Genomic DNA, 23,910 nt, shown 5'->3' on the forward strand with positions numbered 1-23,910 from the left:
CAAGAGAACCCTGCCTGTCTGTATCTTGTCAATGACCTGCCTCAGAAGGAAGCAACACATGTTATACGCCTTGTGGTGCCCTCAGGACCTTCTGTCTTTGATGCATACAACTTTACTTTGTGTCATTTTCTTTATCCAATTTGTATCCATGACTGCTTCAGAGTTCAATTAAAAACAATCACAGCAGAGGAATTCAGAGGCATGGAGAAAGGAAAATGTTATATCACAGATCTACAAAGAGACAGTCATGATGATGCTGAGCATGCCTTTAATTTTTATTCCACTCAGCTTCTGGAACAGAATTCAAGGCCTGAGTTAAGACCCCCAAATGCATGTCTGTGAAGCACTGGGGAGCAACATGCTGAGGCATACCATACTCCAAACAAACTCTCTCCCAAAACAGCCACCTTAGTGTAACATGGGGCATGTGCCAATAAGCACTCCCTCTCTCAGCAGACAGAAAGAGTTCTTGGTTGAACCACACTAAGCCCTGAAGTTTCTCTAGGGACTTAGTGCCTAAGACCAACCTTTCAATCAGTCTTTTCTTTGGAGGAGGCACAGCCTACTTATTGTATAATAGCAAAATACAGGGGTCAGCAATATTTTCCAGCTGGGGGCCAGAATGACCCAGCTCAGGTCCAAGGCAGGCAGGAGCTAGGGCCCGGCCACTTCCATCACTGCTCCCTGGGTGTGATGTTGCACAGGCAAAGTTTCCCTCTACCACAGCCAGTGCCACCTGTTTGCTAGGAAGGCTCCCCCACTGCTGGAGTCCTCAGGTGTAGCACAGTGTGTGCAGTCACACCTGCTCTCCTCAATTGCCAACCACTGTCAAAGCCATGGCTTCATAAGCCAGATCCAAAGGCTCTGTGGGCTATGTCCAGGCTGCAGGCCATAGATTGCCTACTCCTTGCATAGTGGTTAGAGCATTAACCTCGTAAGTAGGAGACCTGGATTAATGAGCTGGTTCAAGCAACATCTCCAGCCTCCTAGAAGAGTACTCTAGCCACCCAGGTTGGGTAGAAACATCCTCCACTCTTCCTACTGAAGCTGGGCAACTGTGATGAAAAGAATGTAATTGAATAAACTCCAGAAACCATCCAGTGAGGTAGGCCCAGAAACCAGGGATGCCATGTTTGGAAATCCCATCAAGATGCCCAGCGTGACCAAGATGGCAACAGTTGCAGGCATGCAAAATACCACCATTCTATGCACGTTAGGGAGATCACTCATAAAAATTTAGGCCCTCAGAGGGTTAAGTAAATATTCTATAGATTGTGCTCTTGGTCTTAGGTGCCCAAAGTCCATTTAAGTCCTGCTTCATACACCCATGTCCTTTTGTGGATCTAGATCTATCAGCTTTTATGTTAGTGGGTAAAAGCTGTTCCAGATGCAGGATCTGCAAAAGAAAATATTGTGCCATCCATTGCAAAGGATGGATGCACAACTAACTGTAAATCTACTTAAAGGGCTCAACATATTTCCCCTAAATTTATGTCCAAACTCCTTGCACTTCACAGGATAGTCCAGTGGTCCATAGGCCACTGTAAAAGCTCAGTAGGTAAATATAGTAATTTAATCATGTTACCTTTTTAATTCTCACAGAGGTAGATCCAGTTAAGCTTTTTCCAATTCTAGCATAGTCAGGTGTTTCTGTTCATATACACCTTATGGTCTTCTCCTGAGAAAGAGAAGAAAAAAAAAAAACAGAAGTTAGGGTTCAATTATGAATATGAAAATAATATGAATTATAGGAATCCATAAACACTTGCATTTGTGCATCCAGATGTGTAATGTGTATGGGTAATTACATATCTCTATATACATAACTAAAACATAAGTTTTTACATGAAAAAGCTTGGCTCCAGAGATTAAGTTTCCTGACAGTCTAGAATTAAATGTAGGTCCCTCTCTATTTTTAAATACACAATTATTATGTCCTAATTTCAATATTCAACTGTACAAGTAATTTACCATGGAAACAAAGAAGTGCTCCTTGAGTCTGACTCATCTTTCTCCTTCAGTGAAAATTGCTCCAATTCTTCTTTGTCATTGCTTCAACAGTCCTCCCTCATGCTCAACTTTTCCTAGCAACCCTGCAATCATTGAGGAACACTGGCAGAGTTTCTTGGTCTGATTCTCCTCTGCTTACCGCTCATGTTGTCATTTAAATGTGTGCAAAAAAGATGCAAAATTAATCAGCATAGTAGAATAGTCCAGTTGTTTCACCCCAGTGTTAACAATTATACATGGTACATGACAGTGGAGGAATGTACCTTGTGTTTTGATGAAACCACCTGCAATATAAATACACACACAAATTCCACTGACCTTAACCAAACTGGCTGTCAAATATCCATGTCATGTGAGATATTATCTAGCGATATGACTAAATTATAAAGAGATCCCATCATAGGTGTCCCTGAAATTTGGTTAAAACATTTAGTACTCTACCACTTAATTGCAAATGGACTTCAACATAATGTGGTATAAAAACATTATGTACAAAAACAGGCTAGCTCAGCATAAAGTTGAGTGCTCCTCAGACTCACTCTCTTTTTTAGTACTCATTACACAGAAAACCATGCACTCATGTCATACCTTCTTTTGCAGCTTACTTATTTAAAGTAAACTGATATAAACATAAGGGAGTACCATAGGGCATTTTTACATGTGCTCCTGATGCAGCACCAGGTGCTCATGTGGTCAAGGTCTTAAACTGTTTACAGCTCTTTAATATGTTTCTTTCCTTTAACACCTATTTAGCTTAACTAATTAATACTTAGAATGGAGGGAGACTTTTTTAAAGAGTAACTGCTTCCCATCCATTTAATACATTAAAGCACAGAAGTAATGGCCTTGGCCCTTGCAGAAACCCTGTGTCTGAAGCAAACAAAATATTTCCAGACTTCTTGTAGGCCTCCCTTTCCTATATTAGAGATGCTGATCAGACGTTTTTATGTCCTGCCAGACTGATTATACTGGCTGGAATTCTAACTCATTTGTTTAGTAGTTTGCAATTTGTACAGAAAGTAGCAGTTAGGTTTCTGACTAACACCAGCTGATTTAATCACTTTTTGAGCCCAAAACTACATGCTCAGGCTTTTTGCGGTTTGCTGGCATTACCTGGCTCTCAGCAGACTTTTTGGTGCTGTTGTTCATTGTACATTTCAAGTCTAAATCATGTGCTCCTAGAAAACTCATAATGAGGAGCTCACACTCTGTGGTCACTGGCCTTACTTATCAAGAAGCAATAAACCAGAGAAAAAACACAAGCCTGAACCTTGCAGTGAAATATGACCAAAAAGAAAGAGAGTTAATTCAAACCTGACAATGTTCCAATCTGAGGATTTACAAACCTGTAGTAATTGGTTCTAATAAAAATATCACAAAGTAATTTTGAACCAAATTTGAAAGGTCATCCCTAATTCCACTAATTACCAGCACCCTGCAGATTACAGGGTAAGGTTTACTAATAAAGGGTTGATGTCAACACCACAAGCTTGGGTCGCTCTGTGGAATTACTTTCTTAGTCGTGACTCGCTGAATTAATACCAAACTGACATCAGGAATATCATTAATCTTCCTTTGCTCATTTCCAAACTTCAGGACTTGGTTTTTACCAGACTAATTTAAAATCTGATTTTAACTTCTAACCCTATTTAATCCATGTGTCAGTACCTTTTAGGTACTCTCTTCTGTGCCTGATCCAGAGGATATGAGTCTATATTACATATTACAATTAGATCATGCTAAGAGCACTTAAAATTTGAATCATCATTATACATTAAGGTTCATTAACAAGTGCTAAGTGCCCTTTAGGCGTCTTAAAGTTATGCTACAGTCTAGGCAAGGATTATCTTTGAGCTATGTTACATAGCTTGAGTTAAATAAATTTCTGAGGAAATGGGTGGGTGCTGAGCTGCTGGAATGCTGCCCCACCTGCCCCCAAATTGCTCCCTTGGCCCCCAAATCATTCTACTGCCACCCCAATTGTTCCCTCTTTTCCTAATTGGTCCCTCCACACCCAGATCACTGCCCCAATCAGCCCAAGAGTAGCTGAGGTGCCAGTGGGGGGGTTCCACCCCCTCCCCACCGCCTACTCCAGGGGTGCCTGTAGACCATGCTGCCTTACACACCCAGATACAATCCCTTCCAGACCCTACAACTGAAGGGGAGTCAGGAGGTGGGGAGGACAGAAGGGGTCAAGGAGCTGCCAGCCAGTTGTGGGGTCCATTGGGGGTTGGATCCAGGTGTGTGAAGGCAGCATGGGCTGGAAGGAGCACGGGAGCAGGCAAGGAGAAAGAACCTTCCCAACACACACTACTCTCAGACTTCCTCGGGTGTCAGGGCAATGATTCAGGGGTGGAGGGGCCAATCAGCGATGGGAGAGCAATCCACTGTCGGGTAGGGGCTGATTGTAGGGTGAAGGAGAACCTTGCTGATGGAGGGTAGTGGGGCAATTTGGGGGGTGGAAGAGGTGAGCCAAGCAGCATAGGGGGCCCTTTCTCCCACTCCTCCTCTACCTATAATATGGCTAGAGAGCCAGTAAGCAGGGCAAGGATGGAGTAGATTTGCAGTCCCTAGCCATGTCCCTAATTACCAGCCCTTTAGTGGCAGGTCTAAGAGTAGTCCATGTTAGAGAAGGTATTAACACCAAACATGTGACTGATCACTAGCAGTAATTAACCTTAACACAGGTCAACATTTGTTCGAATTAGCACCTACTAACTCTAATGTGTAATCTCACCCTATCACAGCACATATTCCAGAGAGTCCAACATTTCAGCTAAAGCTGTAGAGTCCTGCCTTCAGCTCTGGAGGTTCCTGATGTTGACCAAGATGGCCAACATCACAACTATGTTCTTACGCTTTCTATTCCTCCATTAGGAGGAACTTTCTGACTATGAGGGTAGTCAAGGCTTGGAATAGGCAGTTGTGAAATCTCCATCCTTGGAAACTTTCCCAAAGCAGATTACACAGACACTTGGCTAGGATGATTTAGTCACAAATGATCCTAATTTGAGCAAGGGGCAAGACTAGATGGCCTTCTGAGGTCCCTTCCAGCCCTACTTACTTATGATCCTACAGTCCTATTCTTCTTTCTCCCTCTCATCCTTCATAATAAAATGGCATTAGAAGTGTGTATTGTTATATAGACCACATCTTATGGACTAAGTGGTACAACAGATTCATTTGTTAGGCTTCTTTATAGAGATGCATGTTTGAATTGTATCTTAAAGAGCAAGTCCAGATCAGTTTGCAGCCTCAGCCCACCCAATATCTGCCCACTTCACAGTCTCAGGACAGACCATCAACAGAACTATTGAGAGTACAGCAGATGAGGCCTGAGATATTTTGGTACAGAGGAGCAAGCTTGCTTGGTATGTATGTACCTTACAGTTGAGTGGTACTTTGAGATTATAAGTAGACTCACAAAGTATGCAGGTATCACATTAGCCTCTGCACAGAAGTCAATTTCACTCTCTGTACATTTTTCTAGCCGTTGCTATTTATCTCTGTTTCCTGATCACCACATTTATCCCACAAAATTTAAAAACACTAAAAGAATGACAGACCTACATAAAATAGGTTTGACTCCTTCTAATTGCACCTTTCAATCTTTTAAACAATATATATATTTTTTAGATTCTCTCTCTCTTTAAAGTAGGCATAGATATGATCCAGTCTCTACAAAATGGGTCTTCAAAAAAATAAATAAATAAATAAAAATCACCATTCTGCAGAATAGAAGAACTGATGCTGAATGACAGATGGGATTCAGTTAAACTGATTTCCAGGCTAAATTATGCATTAATAAATCAGAGACCGTATTCAGTGAAAGAAGTGTGGGAGGCATATTAAAAACTTTTATAAGAGTATGAAAAAAGTTAAACATATCATATTTCAAAAGAACCTACTGTTGGATTAGCACTAAGATCTTTTTATGAACACTAATACTTAGCACTTACATGAAGATCAAGAAAGTAGTCAGCTCCCAGGAGCTCCTGTAAGTTATTTTTGTTTTAGAAGATACTGCTGCGTCGCATTCTACTTAATAATCATGCCATGCCTGAAGCACTATTGCCCACCCAACAGTAAGGCTATTAGTTCCAACCACTGATCTCTAATTACACCACCATGAAAGATCTTCTCTCATCATTGAAAGAGAAAGTTATGGGAACTGAAGAATTTGCACTGAAGCTAACACTCTCATATTTGTCTACTAAATGTTAAGGTCTTTGGGGTGAGATTTTCAACAGGTGTCAAATAGAATTAGAATTTTGAGAAAATTTGGTTCTTAAGTCTCCTGGGTTGTGCTGAAAATCCCATTCTTATATGCATGTTTGGGCACCTACATAAAAGTGTCCTAATTTTGAGACATACTAAACATCTCCATTTCCTGCTTTTCTCATAACTATAGGCTACCAACTTCAAAAATGGAGAATACATCTTTTTTTGCTCTTTTCAGGAAAAGTTTTGGTTGTGCTATAAAATTTGCAATGAAGCAAAATGCAGAGAATTTTTCACATATCCAGTTAGGAATTAAATCTGCTGCTGAATATGTTCAAAAGCCATTGTTAGATGGCACAATGGAAAATGTATAAGAGGGCCAGGAGGCAGCTGCATGCAAGGAAATCAGTATTTAAGCATGTAACATGACTGTACTGGAAGTTCTGAACCCTGAGCACTTTGTTCTACTAATGAACTCTTGCTCCTATTTTCTCTTTTGTTCCAATTCTTGTGCAAAATCTCACAGAAGGCAGATGGTGTTAGAGAGCATTCATATACCAGTAGGCTAAGGTAATTGAGCTAAATTCTGTTCTCTTTCATCCACACAAACCTCAGTGATTTCAGTGGATTGGAACAAACACAACTGAGGACAGAACATGGCCCATACTACAAGCAGTACAATACAACCGAGTTCACAACTTATCATTCATTCAGCTGCCTCAGAATATAAGAATTAGTTACAACAATGGAGCGCATGTAAATTGAAGATTAATGCAGTTATACTAAGAGAGTTGGCAATGACCACATTGTTCAATCTAAGCCCTAGGTATTGTACCTATATTCCGTAGCACATAGAAAAGAATTATTTGTAGAATTCAAAGAGAGAAACAGTTTATCTACGATGCTAGTCATGTTATTGTATGAACACACAAAAACAACAAAACAAGAAATTAGGAGAAACATGAAAATACATTGTAAACGATATGAATAATTGAAAAAAAGACTGTTTGAGGTATCCATGTGATGTAAAGAAAACATTTTGAAAGTTAGTAAATTAATTAAAAACAGAACAAATGTCACCACTGAAAATATAAGCATTTTGTTGTAGTCATCCATGAAACAATGGGCACATCTACACAAGGCACATTACTGCACATTTGCTGAGTTTACTGTGCAGTAAGCACACATGTCTACACATGCGTGTGCTTACTGGACAGTTTAAAAGATTGAAAGGTGCAATTAGAAGGAGTCAAACCTATTTTATGTAGGTCTGTCATTCTTTTAGTGTTTTTAAATTTTGTGGGATAAATGTGGTGATCAGGAAACAGAGATAAATAGCAACAGCTAGAAAAATGTACAGAGAGTGAAAAACCCAAAATCATTCAGACATTTTGTGCCCTGGAGCACACACCACGGGAAGCCTGAGGGCCAGGGGATACCCAGGGCCTGCTCCCTAACTCCTACCACCCCAGCAATGCTGCCAAGCACTGAGCTGCTGCACAGCTGTCAGGGCACTGCTGTTGGGCCAGGTGGGTGCTGAACAGAGCTGTAGGCTGTCTCTGACAAAAGGGCCAGCACCACTTCACTGCTGCACACCCCCAGCAGCCTGCTCTACCCCTGAAGGTGCTGTTTAGCATAGCCTCTGATGCACGGCTGTCAGTCCCTTGCCGTGCTCCTATGCTGGGTGCTGCTGGCAGCTGTCAAGAGCCAGCAATAGCTGCACGGGGACCCAGAGAGCTGGCACAGGACCCAGTATGGCATCCTCCTCTCTATCCAGGTGCGGCACTGCCCACATGTGTGTGGCTTAGCTCAGAGGACACCAAAATGCGGGTCAGTTGCCTTATAAAGGGCATGGGCTTTGGGCACAACTGGACTGAAGGCTGAAGTTGGTCACAGCCATCCACAAGACCTGGACCTTTATGCAGTACTGCCATGCCAACCACGAGTGCCCTCACTTCTGCATCCTGCCTGACAGGACCTTGTAAGTGTGGGCATTTGAGCACCCACCCTGCTCGAACTGCTCCTGCACATCGGCACAGCCCCAGAGAGCCACAAGGTTGCGCACCTCCTCCTGGGTCCAGTTGGGGGCCCTGGTGGTTGGTATGGGTATGTGCATGTGAGCGGGGCTGGGGCTCAACAGGAAGGAGGATGATGACAGTCATCCTGCGCCGGGCTCTGGACCCCTGCACAGCTATGCCTGCGTGGCCAGCCCTGGATGGCTGCCAACAATGCCCAGTGCTGCATGGCAAAGGAACTTCATCACAGGACCTGCAAGCACAGGAGACAGCTGGAGGCAAGCAGCAGCAGGGAGCAGGTGCTGGCCCTGCTGGCAGAGACAGCCAGCCAGCAGCACTGGGGGGATCCCAGGGCTGGGCAAAGGGGTGCAGCAAACTGCACCTCTTTGCAACATTCACCTGTGGCCAAGCAACAGCTATGGAGGGGGGGACAGGCCAGGAAGGGGCAGCCTGTGGCCTGTCCAGAGGGGCACACGTGGTGTTCTGGGCTCCTGCACAGATCAGTAGTCTTGTACAGGCTCCTGGTGTGCGTGTCCCAGGGCACAAAATAGCTTCTGGTCTTTAAAGCCTACAGCTAGGGCCTGCCAGAGAGCAGCACAGCCCTGGGGGAAGAGAGGTGGCCAGCCAGGAGCCCTGGGGCTGGGCTCAGGGCGGCCCCCTACTGGCTGATCAGACCTGTCACTAAAGTTAGTGCCAAGATGTGTCTACACATGCACTAATGCACTTTAACTAATCATGCCTAAATTTGATACCTGCATTTACAGATATCAAATTTAGGCACAATTAGCCTAAATTTGCCATTTTTAATGCGCATTAAGAGCATGCACGTGTAGACACACACGCGCTTAATGTACATTAAATTAGGCTAATGCACATTAATGCACCTTGTGTAGATGTACCCAATGAGTAGTATACAGCAAAGGTAGATCAGGTGCTCAGACTCCCCTAATATAATCAATCCCCCAACACAACACCACCAACACCATTATAGTCAAATTCAACCATTAAACCAATTTGAAAGGTGACTATTTTAAAACTCGTAAAAGAAAATACTTCTTTAAAAAAAAAAAAAAAAGTGTATAATTCGGATGAAAACTCATTGCCTCAAAACATTTGGGGCCAAGCCCTAAATAAGATTCATTTAAAAAGATAGTGTGAGCACTCACAGATGAACTGAATGTAATATTTTGAAGTTTAGAAGGGAGATACATCTTCATGCTTCAGGGCCTGAGTCACCAACTAACTGATAGGGGTTAGAAAGTAATTTCCCTTAAGGGCAAGTTAATACTGTATCTTATAAGGTTTCTTTTACCTTCATTTGAAATATCTAGGGCTGGCCACTGTTGGAGATCATGGAACAGATGGATCATTGGTCTGATATGGGATGGTCATTTTTACATTCCCCCTGAACCTGTGAAAACAATTTTTATTGCGGATGATCGAAGTTATTAAAACTTTGAGACACCTAAAAGAAGCACAAGAATCATTCCTCTGGATATTTTTCAGCAATGTGGTCAATCCAAAATTAAAAGTTTTGGAATCATCTATCTAAAGGAGATTGTTTTGATTAAGAAAGAAGTAAGCTCTGAAGTTAAAGACTCATTAATTTTTATTCCTGTTCTCAAAACAGTCTTTTTCTGTGGCTACCTGTCATTAACAGAGAAAAGTAGTTAGTTGCATTAGTCTTAAATCAGGCAGAAGGCTGGGTAGATTTACACCTTACAAAAGCATATGGTCTCTGATTTAGTCTATAAGGTACAACTTCATCAGATATAGCCAGTCACTGGTTATGAAAATGTATGCATCCCCAATTTAGTTAGTCTATAATGTGCAAATCTTACAAACAGGTAGGCACCTATCATTAAGAAACATTTTTAAAATTTACAAGAAAGCCAAATTCAATCCCACTGCTCTTCAGACACATTGGGAGAGATTACTCTGAATGACAACTTTCTATTAAGCTCTTCTTTCAGGTACATGATCTACGAGGACACCATTCCCATGTGTGTACAGAGGAAGAATTCATAATATGAAACTGTCAGATGAAGGATAGCACATGACACCATGTGGGTGGACAAGTTGTGGACAAGCACAGACCTCTGTTCCAGACTTCATATGGGACAGCTAAAATATCAAAACACCACAGAACATGAGAAAATTGAACCTAGTAAACACAGAAAGAGGAAAAAAAGACAAAACAAGGGAATACGAGGAATTAGTGGGTAAAAAAAGAAGCACAAATAAGAAGCAAGCAAGCAAAGCAAAGCCCTGCCTAGTTATACAATGACTCAAGAAATTCTAGGCTCCACAGCTTCTTCACTGATGGAGGCAAATTACATAGACAAAAAAAAATTATTGATGGATCGGTCAAATTGAAAAGCAAACTCCTGGTTCCAAGATTCACACAGTGACTGTACCAACCAAATCTTTGAGAAAGAAACTGGGAGTTGCATTTGATAGAGGAACAAATAGAGATATTTAAAAGCTAGGACCCATTTTGAATGAAGAAAGCTGAGAAATCTTTGAACAGTAACATACCAGACAAAAGACTGAGAAAACAGAATCCAGTAAAATAACTGGAGAGTATTTATTACAGAAAAACAACAGCAGATGGTTGTGTGGGGTATAATAGGACTCTCCTCCTTGTATAGTAATTTACATCTGATCTACCAGCTATCATTCTAACGGCTATCATTTTTACATGCATTTTACAGAGAGGTAAATAATTATACAAGGTACAAGACACTGCAGTGGGTTTAACAGATTTTATCAGTCCAGGCTCTAATTAGTAAATCAAATGGTTGCATTAGAAATAAGATTGATACAAATGACTAAATAATTAATTAAAACTAATGAGCATGCAGGGAAAAAGAGTTTCTACCAAAATTCAGGTCCAGTTCTGACACCTAGTTTGGTGACATGAGAGGAGAGGATGTTACCCCTATCTGGCTAGCTGAGAATTGCAACAGCAAACTAGAGTTCTCAGCTGGAGTAAAGCTGACATAGCGAGCTCCTAAGCCACCCTGAGTTCCAAGCCAAAAGTGCTGTAAATGAAAGAAATCATGTCTGAAGTGGTGTTGCATGCCACACATTTCCAAATGATGGGCGTTTCCAGATAACCTGGAATGTGCCGATTCTAAAACTATACAGGATAGAGGACAGAATCATAGAAAATTAGGGTTGGAAGGGACCTCAGGAGGTCATTTATTCTACCTGCTGCTCAAAGCAGGACCATCCCCAATTAGATTGTCCCTGTAACAGGGTGGCCTCCTCATCAGGTCTTCACTGGCCGCCCTGCTCCTGGGGCAACCACCCACTTCACTCACCTGCTGTGCCTTGATAAAAAAATGTAAGAGTTGTTACAGGAGGCTACCCATTACTCACCCTGTTGACAAGGGCCTAATACCTGGTGCGACCTCCCCTCCATGGGTCCCATGCCTCATAGATGTTACTCTGAGGTTACTTCTCCAGCCTATGGCTGGAGCAAACTGGGCACACAGTTGTAGCTCTTTTCTACAGCCCCAGAGGGCCACTCACCTACCACCCCTCTCTCACCGGGGTCTCACTCACTCTGCTGGCTCTCACCCAGCCTCTTTCATACTGCCCTCTCTCAGGGCCACGCTCATCCTGCCCAGCCTCACCTGGCTTCAGGCTTCTCTCTCCTCGCCTCAGTCAGCCCTGGCGCAGTCTGTTGGGTGTCTCCCGCTACCCTCACCTGAGCATTGACCAAGCAATTCTACAACTGCCGGCCTATTCCACTCCTAGCCCCTCACTGGGCCACTATGCCCACACTGGGCCTCCACATGCGCCTACACTCTCAGGGCCACCCTGCTCATTGCCCTTCTCACATAGGGTCTCTCTGCTTGTAGGTGGTTGGCTTAACCCTACTGCCTGGGCATGGCCCCAGGTCCCTCCTCCAGCCTGAGCTCTGCCTCAGGGCTCCTTAACAAGCCCTGGGCTCCCCCTGCTCACCAGAACACCACCAGGGATGTGGGCCCGAGATTAAGGCTCCCCGGCCCGCCTTTCATCAGGAAGATATCTGGCCTGGCATTTCCTGGGAGCTCCCATGCCACTAGGAGCCCCACCAGACCACCTTCCCCAGCAGGATGTAGTTTTACATCTTACCCAGGACAAGGGGTCACCTTCTCCCCATAGCCCTTGCCCTTACCTCCTCACTCTGGCCAGAGCAGCCTCTCAGCCTGATGTTTCCTCCTTCCTTCCTGCAGCAAACTGCAGCCCAGCTTATATCCTTGGGCCAAAATGGCTTCCCTCAGCAGGCACCTGGCCTGTTTGCTGCTCCTAAAGTGTCAGGCACCAAAAGTGCCCTGCCATGGTCCCAGCCAAGGCTTTGTCTAGTTGGGTCTTAAAAACCTCCAAGGATAGAGCTTCCCCCACCTCTCTGGGTAACCTGTTGTACTGCTTTATTACCCTCCTAGTAAGAAAATCTTTCCTAATATCTAACCTAAAACTTCCCTTGCTGTAAGTTGAGGATCATCAAGTCATGACTGGTTTTTGGTTCAGGAGACCTAACTAGCAACAAAGCTCTCAGTAGGCAGGTGATCATGCAATCAAAGGCTCATTGACTGATCATACTGTTAGCAGCCTATTTTAAGGTCAAAAGCTTAATAATAATTAATAATATTTTGATCCATAGACATCAAGGGTTTTGTTGTTTTTTTTTACAGCTAAGCATGCACTGCTCTTCCCATTTCACAGACACAGAAACTGAGGTACAAATAAGTTAAATGACCTGCCCAAGATCACATGGCAGACCAACAGAAAGGCTGACAATTTACAGGTTTCACTGCCAGGCAGCAGTATCTCCAATCATGCTGCAGTGTTCCTTGAATACTGCCTCTCTAACAGAGAACAGTGTAACCTTGATCACATGGCTTGGTGGAAAGGCAAATTAGCAATGCTGAGAATCAGAGCTAATTAGCCACCTGCAGCGATCACCTGCGCTGCTTTTGGCTAGGAAGAGAGGCATGGGGCAGTTCAGAAAGTTTGAGCATCCCACTGCTTGGCAAAGCACCGTAAGTTTTTTTTTTTTTCTAGAGACTAGCCCTTAAATGACCCTTGGAAAACTCCATTCATTCACTTTCTTAGGAAAAGTTGGGGGCTTTTGGGTGGAAGACATGTGTGTGTGTTATCATTATCAACATGAAAAACAATAAGCAAGTAAACTCTGTACTGAGGCCAATAGATTTTCATAACAATGTTGCAAGGATATAAAGAAAGATTTAGAATGCTGTGCATAATTCCTTCTAGAGAAGGACCAATACTTTGAAGAGGATATGATTCAATAAGAGTCAATGTGCTGCATCTTCAGCTGGTGTAAACTGATGTCCAGCTCCACTGAAGTCAATGAAGCTTCATCAGCTGACACTATCTGAGGATATAGCCAATTATTTGTTCATCTGAAACCTTCCAGTATATCTAAGAATACAGTGTACCTGAGAGAGGGACGACCAGCATCCTGGACTTACTATAGCACAGGCAACCCCCAGAGCTGGCTTGCAGCACTTCCAGAGCATCATTAGACTCCAGATTAGTGGGGAGAGTGCCAAAGAGAGTATTTCCAGCCCCAGAAAGGGGCACAGAGGCAGCAGCGTGCAACAGAGAGAGCAGGCTGAGCAGTTCCCAGAAAGGGAGCAGCCGGCCGCCAAAGCAGAGCAGCCAGCCCAGCCCACAGGGCATGGTGCTCAGAGGAGCACCGATCACAGAATCCAACAGCCTGCAGACACGGAAGCAGTGATCAGTGACTCCAGGCAGGCAGTTAGAGGTGTACCAGCCTTCAGGTCAGAGGGACCCTGGGGGGGGAAGCAGATTGGGTGGAAGACCCAGGTACTGGAATGTTACTCACCTCCCAGGGGTTAGTATCAGACCTGGAGGTTAGAGGCCAGTCTGGAACAGGTCCCCACACCCAGGCTTTATACATACCAAAAGGTCAGGGCAGCTGGAAGCGGCAGAGTATTTAATTAGACCCTAGGACTAAAGATTCAAGGTTGTTGAGGCCTAGTAGGACTGTTAAAGAGGCCTTGAGTGGCAGGACCAGGGCACCTGAAGGCCATGACCCTAAAGGAACCCCTGTTGGGGAGGAGAACTATTCCTATGCCAATGAAGTAAGCCAGAAGTTGCTGTGGCCACCAGCATATTGACTTTTGGGCTCAGGTAGACATGGGACTATACTTTCACTGCCGAGCCAGCTGATTAAGCAGCCGTGGACTTCCTAGCTCATCAGAGAGAATGGTCAAGGCCGGAAAAAGGGCCAGCCATGTGGGTCCCCTGCCACCATGGCTGCTGAGGGGAGTATGCATCACTAGAGTCATGAGGGATTCTCAACAATATATATCATCAGAGACAGGACGTGGTTAGAGTGGGATAAAGGAAAGGTTTGAAGCCCCACAAAGAGAACAGGGTAAAGGATCTAGCAGGTTGCCTTTGGGGAACTGCCTCCCAAACACTACATCAAAGTTGTGGCAGGCAAAGAATGCAACACTCCATAGGTGGACCAGACGGCCTAACCTAGGTCCCACCCTGTCACCACCAGTAGGTAGGTGATCCCTGAGAAGGGAAGGGGTCTTAAACCATATAACACCTACAGCTGGCATAGTACCCATTAGACAATTAAAGAATCAAGAATCTCTACTGGCAGGTCACAAGCAAAAAAAGGTTAGACTGAAATAAATGTATTTAATAGGGCTGTGCGAAACAGGACCGTTTTGTTTTGACTTCCATTTTGCCATTTCAAAGGGACAGTGTTTCATTTCATTTAGTTTTCAAGTACTGTTCTGTTTCATTTTGTCGAAACTGTTTCACTGTTTCAACGCGTTTGGACTTTCTGCCCATAGGCTATAATGGGAAATCATGAAAATGCCTATAACTTTGTTGTTTCTTGCCTGATTCAAATGAAAACTGCAGGGGAGGTAGCCCCTACTGAGGCCACAAAGCCTGTCATGGTTCAGAAGATAATGCAGGGGTTTCGGGGTAACTGCACCTCAAGTTGCTGACAAGCAAAACTCATGACATGTGTGACACTGTGTGTGTGTTAAGGCAATGCCCGCACTGGCGCTGGGAACTCTACACCAGTCGTGATGCATAGTGGGTGCACAGGGGTGCACATGCACCCCCTAAGAGTGCTGGTGCACCTCCTGACAGCCCGCACTGCCCGCTTAGGTGACAGGCAGGGAGGGCAGGTGGGAGCACTGGTGCCCACCCTGCAAATGCCGTCCGGGGAGTGGGAGCACCAGATGGAGTGCTGTGGCCACTTCTGGGAGCACCGCAGCCACTTCCCGGTCAGTGCAATCAGCCACAGGGGACCCCACCCACCAGTCAGCGAGATTGGCCATGGGGACCCCCTCCCCAACCCCAGTTGTTGACTGGCTGCTGGGGGCATACATGCCCCCCCCAGCTAAAGTGATGCCAGTCGCCCATGCTCTACATGACACAGTAGCGTGCCCCAATGGGGCCTACTCCTCCCCTACAGCCTCAGTCTGGTCCACCACTTTAAATAACAACAGGTAAGCACTGCAGCACAGTAGCACTAGCATCTCAGGCAGCCAAACTGTCACAGAGCCTTTCTTTTCTTTCCTGCAGGAGCTTCTTCTCCAGCAGCTGCCAGAGAACTCTCCCTGCCAGCCCCAGCCCTGGGGGCTTAGATCTGCCCAGGGCCCTGCCTCCTTCCAGTCACATGCTAGCTGTGTGGGTCTAAGGACATGGCACTGGCAGACAAGGTTCTTTGAGTCAATTTGGTATCTTTTAGTAGACAAACTGAATACTTGGAGAAATGTATCTTAGCAAGTTTTCGGGTTGAAAATCCTTTGTCAGGCTGAGCAAGCACCTGCAGTTGGTATGTGTGCTGTTCCTGGATAAAAGGAATAATAAAGAAGCCAGAGGCTGGTATGCAATGCAGGCAAGAAAGCCAGTCAGTGAAAATGGAAATGGAAGCGTCAGAGGGTGAGTGACAGGCTGGGATGAGGGGAAGGGGGATGTAGCACAGCAGGTAAAAGTGAAGAGGTACCTGGGGAGTCAGATGTCCGGCAGGTTGTAGCATGTCAGAATTCCAATGTCTATATTGAGTCTATGAGTTTCTGTACCTAGGAGGTTGATGAAGTGCAGTTCATAGGCTCATCTGTGAAAAGTGGTTTGTAAATTCAAACAAGCACTGAACCTCACTAAACTCATCACCAGAAGCCAACTTCCTACAGCCCAAAATGCACCAAATGGATCCAGGACGTGCCATGACAAGACATGCAAAACCTGCCAACAATATCTCCAGTATGGAGATCTCTTCAAAATACATATCTTCATTAGGGCACTGAGTACCCTGATGGAAAACACGTAGGAGACACCAAGCAACAACTGCGCATCAGAATGAGCACTCACCAAAAATCTATCAAAGACAAGAACACCAAACTACCTGTCTCCAATCACTCAGGTCTGATTCTCAAAGGGAATTTACAAACTACTTTTCAGAAACTCATGGACTCGATATAGACATATGACATATGAATTCTGACACGCTACAACCTGCCGGACATCTGATTCCCCAGGTACCTCTCCACTTTTACCTGCTACATCCCACTTCCCCCCTGACCCTAACCTGTCCCTCACCCCCTGAGGCCTCCATTACCATTTTCACTGACTGGCTTTCTTGCCTGCAATGCATGCCAGCCTCTGGTTTCTTTACTACTCAGTACACACACCAACTGTAGGTGCTTCCTCAGTCTGACAAAGGGTTTTTCAACCCAAAAGCTGACATCCCAGGCAGCTAAGCTGAGCTCACCTGGAGCCTCACAACTCCACTGCAACCAGCAAGCCTCAGGCCTGTCAAAAACATGTTGTGTCTGGGTTTTCCCCAGCCAGGACTCTGCACGTGCGTGTGGTTGGTGGAGGTTATGGCCCCACCTACCCACCTTTCACCAGGGAAATCCTCAGTCCTGGCATTTCCTGGGGCTGCCACGCTGCCAGCAGTCCCACCAGACATCCCAACTCTGGCAGGGTGCAATTTTAGTGGTCATGCCCAGCACCTGGGGCTCCTTTTTTCCCACAGCCCCTGTCCATACCTCCAAGTTCATCCTGGCACGGGAGCTCAGCAGGGACATGTTCTTCCCCTGCTGGCTGGTGATACAGTGAGTGCCCCCTCCAGCTCAGAAAGCAGGGCACTAAATGGTTGTGAAACCCAAGGATAAAAAAAAAAAAGAAGGAAGTGCAGACGAAGAGAGGATGGTGGCACTAACTCCATCTGCACCTGGAGCTTAGGAAACCCCAGGAGCAGGGGGTTCACCTTCAGGAACACCAGCTGCTCTACCAAACCAGGATCCAAGCAGGTGCAGTGTGGTATCACTACATCACCAGCAATGCTGAACACCCTCTCCCTTGAAACACTGGTTGATGGACAGGACAGGACAGGTGTTCCTGGGCAACCATAGCCAGATCTGGCCACATCTGACTCCCGCTTGCCCAGTAGGCCAAGGGGTCACACAGCAGTGGTCCCATGTCCTCAGTGAAATAGGCAGCCACCAAACCCTGAACACTACCTACCTGATTGCGGTATCTGGTGCCTCTGGACCCCAGCATGGAAGCCATGTCCTTGGCCCACACTTGCAGTGTCTGTGGTGAAGGAGGAGACAGGCTGGTGGATGGCATGCTGGCACAGGACCATGGATCCCCCTCTTCCACATCCCCCTGCCTCCACCCTTCTGCCTCCCTGACTATCTTCACCAGCACCTCCATTCACTGATCCAGGGTTTTGCTGCCACATACTCTGATGCTCCCCTTCAGCCTCAGGTCACACATGGTGGCCAGCAAGTGGACCATACCAGACCACAAGGGATCAAATCATTTCCTGATGCCCTCCTTCAGCCGCCTCACCAGTGCCTGCATGTCTGGTGACAGTGGCTTGCCCCAGCCAGGAACATTGATCCCCTGGAACCCCTCCATTTGGTACTGAAGTTCCCTCATTACAGGGATCACCTGGCTAAGGAGGTCTCACCAGCACTGAGGCTCTTGGTGGCCTTAAGGAAGGGCTTGAAGACCACCAAGATCTGGGAGATGGTATCCCACTCACCTCCGTTAAGGGGGCCACTGATCCCAATCTCCCCAAGCAAGGCCATCTGTAGCAGGGCACTAAGGTGCCTGCTACTTGGAAAGCAGCGATAAGAACCCAGGTGCAGGTTGCTGGGGGAACCGGTTAATGAGGGAATTGGCCGCACCTGCACCTGGTCAGCGAACTGGAAGGGGCAGGGCCTGGCTCCCATATAAGTTCCAGGCCTGAGGCCAGGAGGGCAGTTGTCTGCCAGTAGCTAAGGGGGAAGGAGTTCTTCCAGAGCAAGAAGGGGGGAGAGGCCTGACTGCAGGTACAACCCTGAGACTGGTAAAAGATGGAGCACCCCTCGGGTGGCAGGAATAATATTACAGCTGGGCAGCTAGAATGTATGTTATAGCCCAGGGGCTTGTGTTTTTGTTTGCTGTTTGACAACGGTGGCTTGGGTGAGGCTATAAGGGGAGGGAGGAGGCCTTGTAGGGGATCCATGGTAGCGTGGGGACCCCGGCGCCAGAGAGGGCACAGCATTTGGGGGTGCACCAACTCCAAGCGCCAGTGAGGGCACAGAGTGAGACAGGGCTGCGGAGAGCCCAGGGAGGGCAAGGGGGCCAAACTATAACAAGGCCCAGACCGAACAACGTCAGTTCCGTCTGCGAGGCTTGGGGCATGGTAAAGGGGCGGTTGGAGCCATGCATAGCCCATAAGGCTGGGATGCTCCGAAACATCCATTATAGAGCAGGGCCCACAAGGGACTCGGGAGCCCTGGGGCCAGTGTACAACAAGAAACTGTGTCTAAGATGACAGAAAGGCAGCCTAGCATGGTAAAGGGGCCTTAGGGGAGATCACGGTGAACCTAAGGTCCCCACACTGTTACACCATCTCATGGATAGCCTTCTGTTGCTCCACCAGCCTCTCAAGCATGAGGTATGTGGAGTTCCACCGAGTCTCCATGTCCTGCATGATTTTGTGCTGCAGGATGTTCAGCTCTGCTTGTTTGTCCCACAGCATCTTACCCACCTTGATGCTCTGGTGAAAGTAGCCTGCCACCTTCCTGCATTTGGAAATGAGCTTGCTGGTGGTGCTGGCACCGTCACCAGCAGCCCTGTCCCCCTCCAAGGCATCCCTGACAAGGAGGTGGAACTTGTGTGCCACACATCAGATGCCAACAAAGTTAGCATCACAGACCGCCTTGAACATATTGGTCATATTGTCGGTGACCATGAACCCACAGGTGATCTCACCCGGCCAAATGAGCCAACCCTGTACCTAGTGGTTCATGGCCCCCATGATCTTGGTTGCCATGTGGGACTCGTCCATCATCTCGGCTTGAAGGAGAGCCTACCCATGGTCTGATCAGTCGCACCAGTGCCCTGTGAGGGAGACATGTGCATGATGCCACCCCGGCTGCTCCAGATGTCTGAGGTGAAGTGTAAGGCCACTTGCAGGCCTGCCTTGCACAGCTCCTCCTTCAAGTACTTCCTGCATGCCTCGTACAGGGAGGGCACCACCGTCTTGCTGAAGGTGGTACATGCGGGCACTTGATATGATGGGGCCACGAGTGGCCTGAGCTGCCTGAACCTTGGCCACTCAACTAAGGAGAAGAGCTGGCCATCCACAGCAAGCATTTCCCCAATGCTTTGGGTGATCTCACTCACCTTTGCAACATGCCCTGCTTTCTGTCCACCTTTCCCCCACTGTTCTAGGGTGGCCTGCCTCTGCTTTGTGGTGATGGGGAGGGGCTTTGGAGTGAGAGGGGGGACTTCTTTTTGGGCACACTCCCACTGGTGCCAGGCTGAGGAGGAGCAAGGGCAAGGGGGTGACGCCTGCGGAGATGCATCAGTATTCCTGTGGTGTTCATGTGTCTTGTTCCCTTGCCCCGGCTGTTTTTGGCTTGGCAGTGCAGGCAGATGGTAGCATGGTCCTGGATCATTTTGAGCCCAGACCACAATACCCGCTCACTTCTGAGGTGCAGGTGCATGTGCAGATGCTGCCTTTTCCCCCTCCTCAGAAGGCAGAGGCACAGCAACAGGAGGAGTAGACACAGCTGAGCCATTTGCCTCCACAACCTTTACCTCAGCCTCCTCCAAAGTGCCTTCTGGAGAAGAAGACCTGGCTCTAGGGGAAAGTTGAGGGGTGTGGAGCACAAATTCAGATGATTCCCCCTCTTTCCCCAGGATTTCCCTTGCTATGGCACTCAGATCCAGCTCCAGCTCTTCCTCTGGCACCAGAAGGCTCAGGATGAGAAGTAAAATGGGGGTAGAGGAGCCTGTCATGCTGGTGCTGCTTATTGTCATGGTGGTGGGGGGTGGATATGGCTAGTGCTCTTGGAGGGGATGCAGACTCAGACACAGGCAGTGGCACTGCTCACCTCTCCTTGCTACCAGTAGAACTGGAAGCCTCATGCCTGCTAGTTGTAGGAAAAAGGCTGCATCTCAGTTTGGGGGTGGGGGGGACTTGCACCTCTCCCTCTACCCCCTCTTCCACCCCTCCCTGAAGGTTTGCCAGCTGCCTTTCCAGCATGCTTCATAGTGTGCTTGGTGTGCTGGAAAATCTGTGTGTTCTTCTGTAATGTAATATGTATTTATGTAATACATGTAGATAATTGTATGTATTTATGTAATAAATAAAATATATAATTGTATGTATGTGTTCCGGAATCAATTCTATATTATAATATGCAATATATGCTGTGCTTCCCTGCACAGCAAATGGAATGCACACTGTAAGAAAGAGCACAGATTTCTGGGGAAAAAGAATCAAAATAGACTAACAAAAACAAAAAGAGGATTTTGGGGGAGGAATTAATTGAAAGGAATGAATGAATATAATAATAAAAGGGTATTAGGAAAGCAAAAGGTATTGAATCCCACTTGCTAGTAACAGGCTAGCAAATAGGAACTGATAGCCGTTCTCTGATGCTGCTGAGCTGCTGGAAGACACAGCTCAGTATCTGACCCCAAGGCACAGAGAAAGCTCAGTTCAAACAACGCTGCTTTTTATGCTATTTTTCTGTCCCTCCCCCAGAGCACTGGGATTGGAAGGGACCTCAGGGGACGACCACAGCCACTGGCCAGCTACACATGTCAATATCAGAGCAGTCCATCCCCCCTCTTCCCTCTCCCTCTCCTTAGTTTCTGTTTCTCTGCAAGCAAACCCAGCTTCAAAACTCAAAATGTTTTGAAAATTTCGAAACATTTTGAAGCTGTTTTGAAGCCTTTTGTTTCATTTTGATTTAACTGTTTTGAGCTCAAAACAAGTTGAAACAGTGTCAAAACAAAACACCTGGCAAAATTTCGTACAGCCCTAGTACCTAATACTCCTTTATTTTATCTGACAAGCCACATAAAATACCTTGCTGCTTTCAGCCAGTCAAACAAAAGATAAATTAAATGCAGGGGGGGAAAAGGTGCAGTATAATCTCCAAACTGAATTAAAATATAAATATAGGCAGCCCATGGTAAGCCTCTCAAAGAAGGTAGTTTCAAGTAGATGATTTCAAACTTTTATTGCAGTAGAGGTCAGAAACGTTATCAGAACTTAAATACTGCAATGGATATGCCACTTCAGGAATAGCCAGCTGATTAGAAGCAAAAAGGATTATTTAAGTAAAACACTTAGGTTATTTATTATTTCAGTTATACAGTTCTTCTTGCAGGCCTCGCAGGTAACAAATTATAAACTATGTACAATTAGGGATTTCTCTCTTTCTATAACATGGAACATTAGCTACTTCTGGGATCATAGTGTTACCTGCTCTCATAATTTTATCAAGACCCTCACAATATTTGGTGTCTTTTTCCAAATCCCAGCTGCCAGATGCAGAATATTATGTAAGAGCTCTGTTTTCATTAAAAGGGAAATTTCTATCCCTCATCATTGAGAAGAAAAGCTTGAAAACCTGAAGCCTAAGGGTATATCTTTGCTGATATTTAGATTCAACCCTGAAGAGGTTACCCTCAACCAGAATGAGTTACCCCAATATGAGCCACCTACCTTGTCTGTATCTTACCCAAATCCATCCACACCATGCTTCCTGCTCCTTGAATGAAATCAGTCTGTAGGAAGTCTGACTCTCCTTCTGTGCTTATACTAATTGTAAGCAATAGGAACAGGAATTAGGATACAGAAAAGCCAGATGTCAATAACAAGGAATGGTGGGATTTTTGCTGGCAGACTTCCCAATTTGCACACTTGGATAAGTTCCAAGCACACTGATAAAATAGGAAACAAAGGGAGGCACAGTCAAACTCATACTTGGAAGCTAAGACGGAGGCATAGCAAGCAACTGCTGTTCCTGGGACAGTAGTGGTGGCTACGCCAGCAATCATGGTGGCCACAAATCTTGAGCCCCCTCTAACTTGGCACCTAGGGGCTGACATTGCCAAGAGTCAAGCATAGATGGTCTACATGTAGGCACCGGTGGGCAACTTGAAGGTTCACCTTAAGTAGTAGTATAGACATGGCCTTAATAATACAAACACAGGAAGCAAATAAAAAGAATATCAGTATTACTTTATTTACTTTGGCAACACAGGCTTATTGATGGTTCTAGTTATGCTAGAGATGAACCCCCACAAAACTACTATTATGGCAGACATTCAGATAAGACATTAAAAATCTTGTGTACTTGATGTGATGACTTCTGCCAATCAACAGAGAAGAAATGTATCAAGACCAGGTAATCTCATTGCATTGCCACTCTATTTCTCAAAAGTAGCTTGTGATGTACTTCAAAGTCAACAAATACAAACCTGAACTCTATGCCAATCTGAGTGATAATCTGCTACAGAGAAATATCTCTAATTACCATACAAATTTGTCATCAGAATAGTGGACCGTGAATAGTCAAGTACACATGAGGGCAACTCAGACAACAGCTTATTATTAGATATTTAACAGGGGGTCCCTCAAAACTGATTGTATGTAGCAAGGTTTCTGATATATGATGGATAGGAAACATTCAAAATTCCCTAATGCACAACAGCAATGGGCAAAAAAGTCTTCAAATAAATTCATTCCTGGTTTCCATGAAAAGGGCTGAAAATTTTCCAAGCGGAAAGAAGCCTGCTTTTTGTGAACCAGTTTTCAATTCAATCACTGTAACCACGTCCACATGTTAGAAAAATGCTATTTTGATACACGCTTCTGACTTAATTCATAAGGTGGAGAAGACTAGAGATGGCAATATTGGACATTCACAGAGCTTCTTCTATAGCTTAGAAATTCAGTGAAAAATGGTATGGATTTTCATTTTTGATAAGCATACGGATCATCTTCCATCACAGGAAAAAGCTTTAAAATGATATTCTAAGAGAATGCCTTGACTTGATATTTCAAAGGACTTCTTTTGAAAGAATGATGTATAGATCACAAAGCCCAATGGGTCTTTTAGCAAAGAAAATGGATTCCTTTTCTGAACGATTGAGAAAAGATTGATAGCATCCTTGAGTACAGTTCCATTTTTGTAAGTCACATACTGCCAGTAGATTACTGCAGTTATAATACCTCAGTTCCTATTATATGCCCATAATACAACTCACATACTAATTACAGATTAAGTAAACTCTTTCTGGAATAATGTAGAGTGCAAGATTGCAATACAAGGCAAGGGCTGGATGT

At 45.5% G+C, this 23,910-nt stretch overlaps 1 long non-coding RNA gene across 3 annotated transcripts in view; it reads right to left on the minus strand.

Moving 5' to 3' along the window:
- The window catches only part of LOC106739479 (uncharacterized), a 138,611-nt gene extending 126,102 nt beyond the window's left edge, over positions 1 to 12,509 (minus strand). The window contains exons 1-3 of one of the 3 annotated variants that reach the window (XR_002089173.2): positions 12,415 to 12,509; positions 9,559 to 9,657; positions 1,586 to 1,678 (exon numbers count right to left, since the gene is read on the minus strand). This is a non-coding gene — a long non-coding RNA (uncharacterized LOC106739479). The remainder of the gene's footprint in view (positions 1 to 1,585; positions 1,679 to 9,558; positions 9,658 to 12,414) is intronic. The other 2 variants (XR_009462549.1, XR_009462550.1) reach the window with 2 other exon arrangements.
- Positions 12,510 to 23,910: the final 11,401 nt, after the last annotated feature.

The sequence above is a fragment of the Alligator mississippiensis genome, chromosome 5 (assembly GCF_030867095.1).
Source record: "Alligator mississippiensis isolate rAllMis1 chromosome 5, rAllMis1, whole genome shotgun sequence".
In the NCBI taxonomy this organism is placed as follows: Eukaryota; Metazoa; Chordata; order Crocodylia; family Alligatoridae; genus Alligator; species Alligator mississippiensis.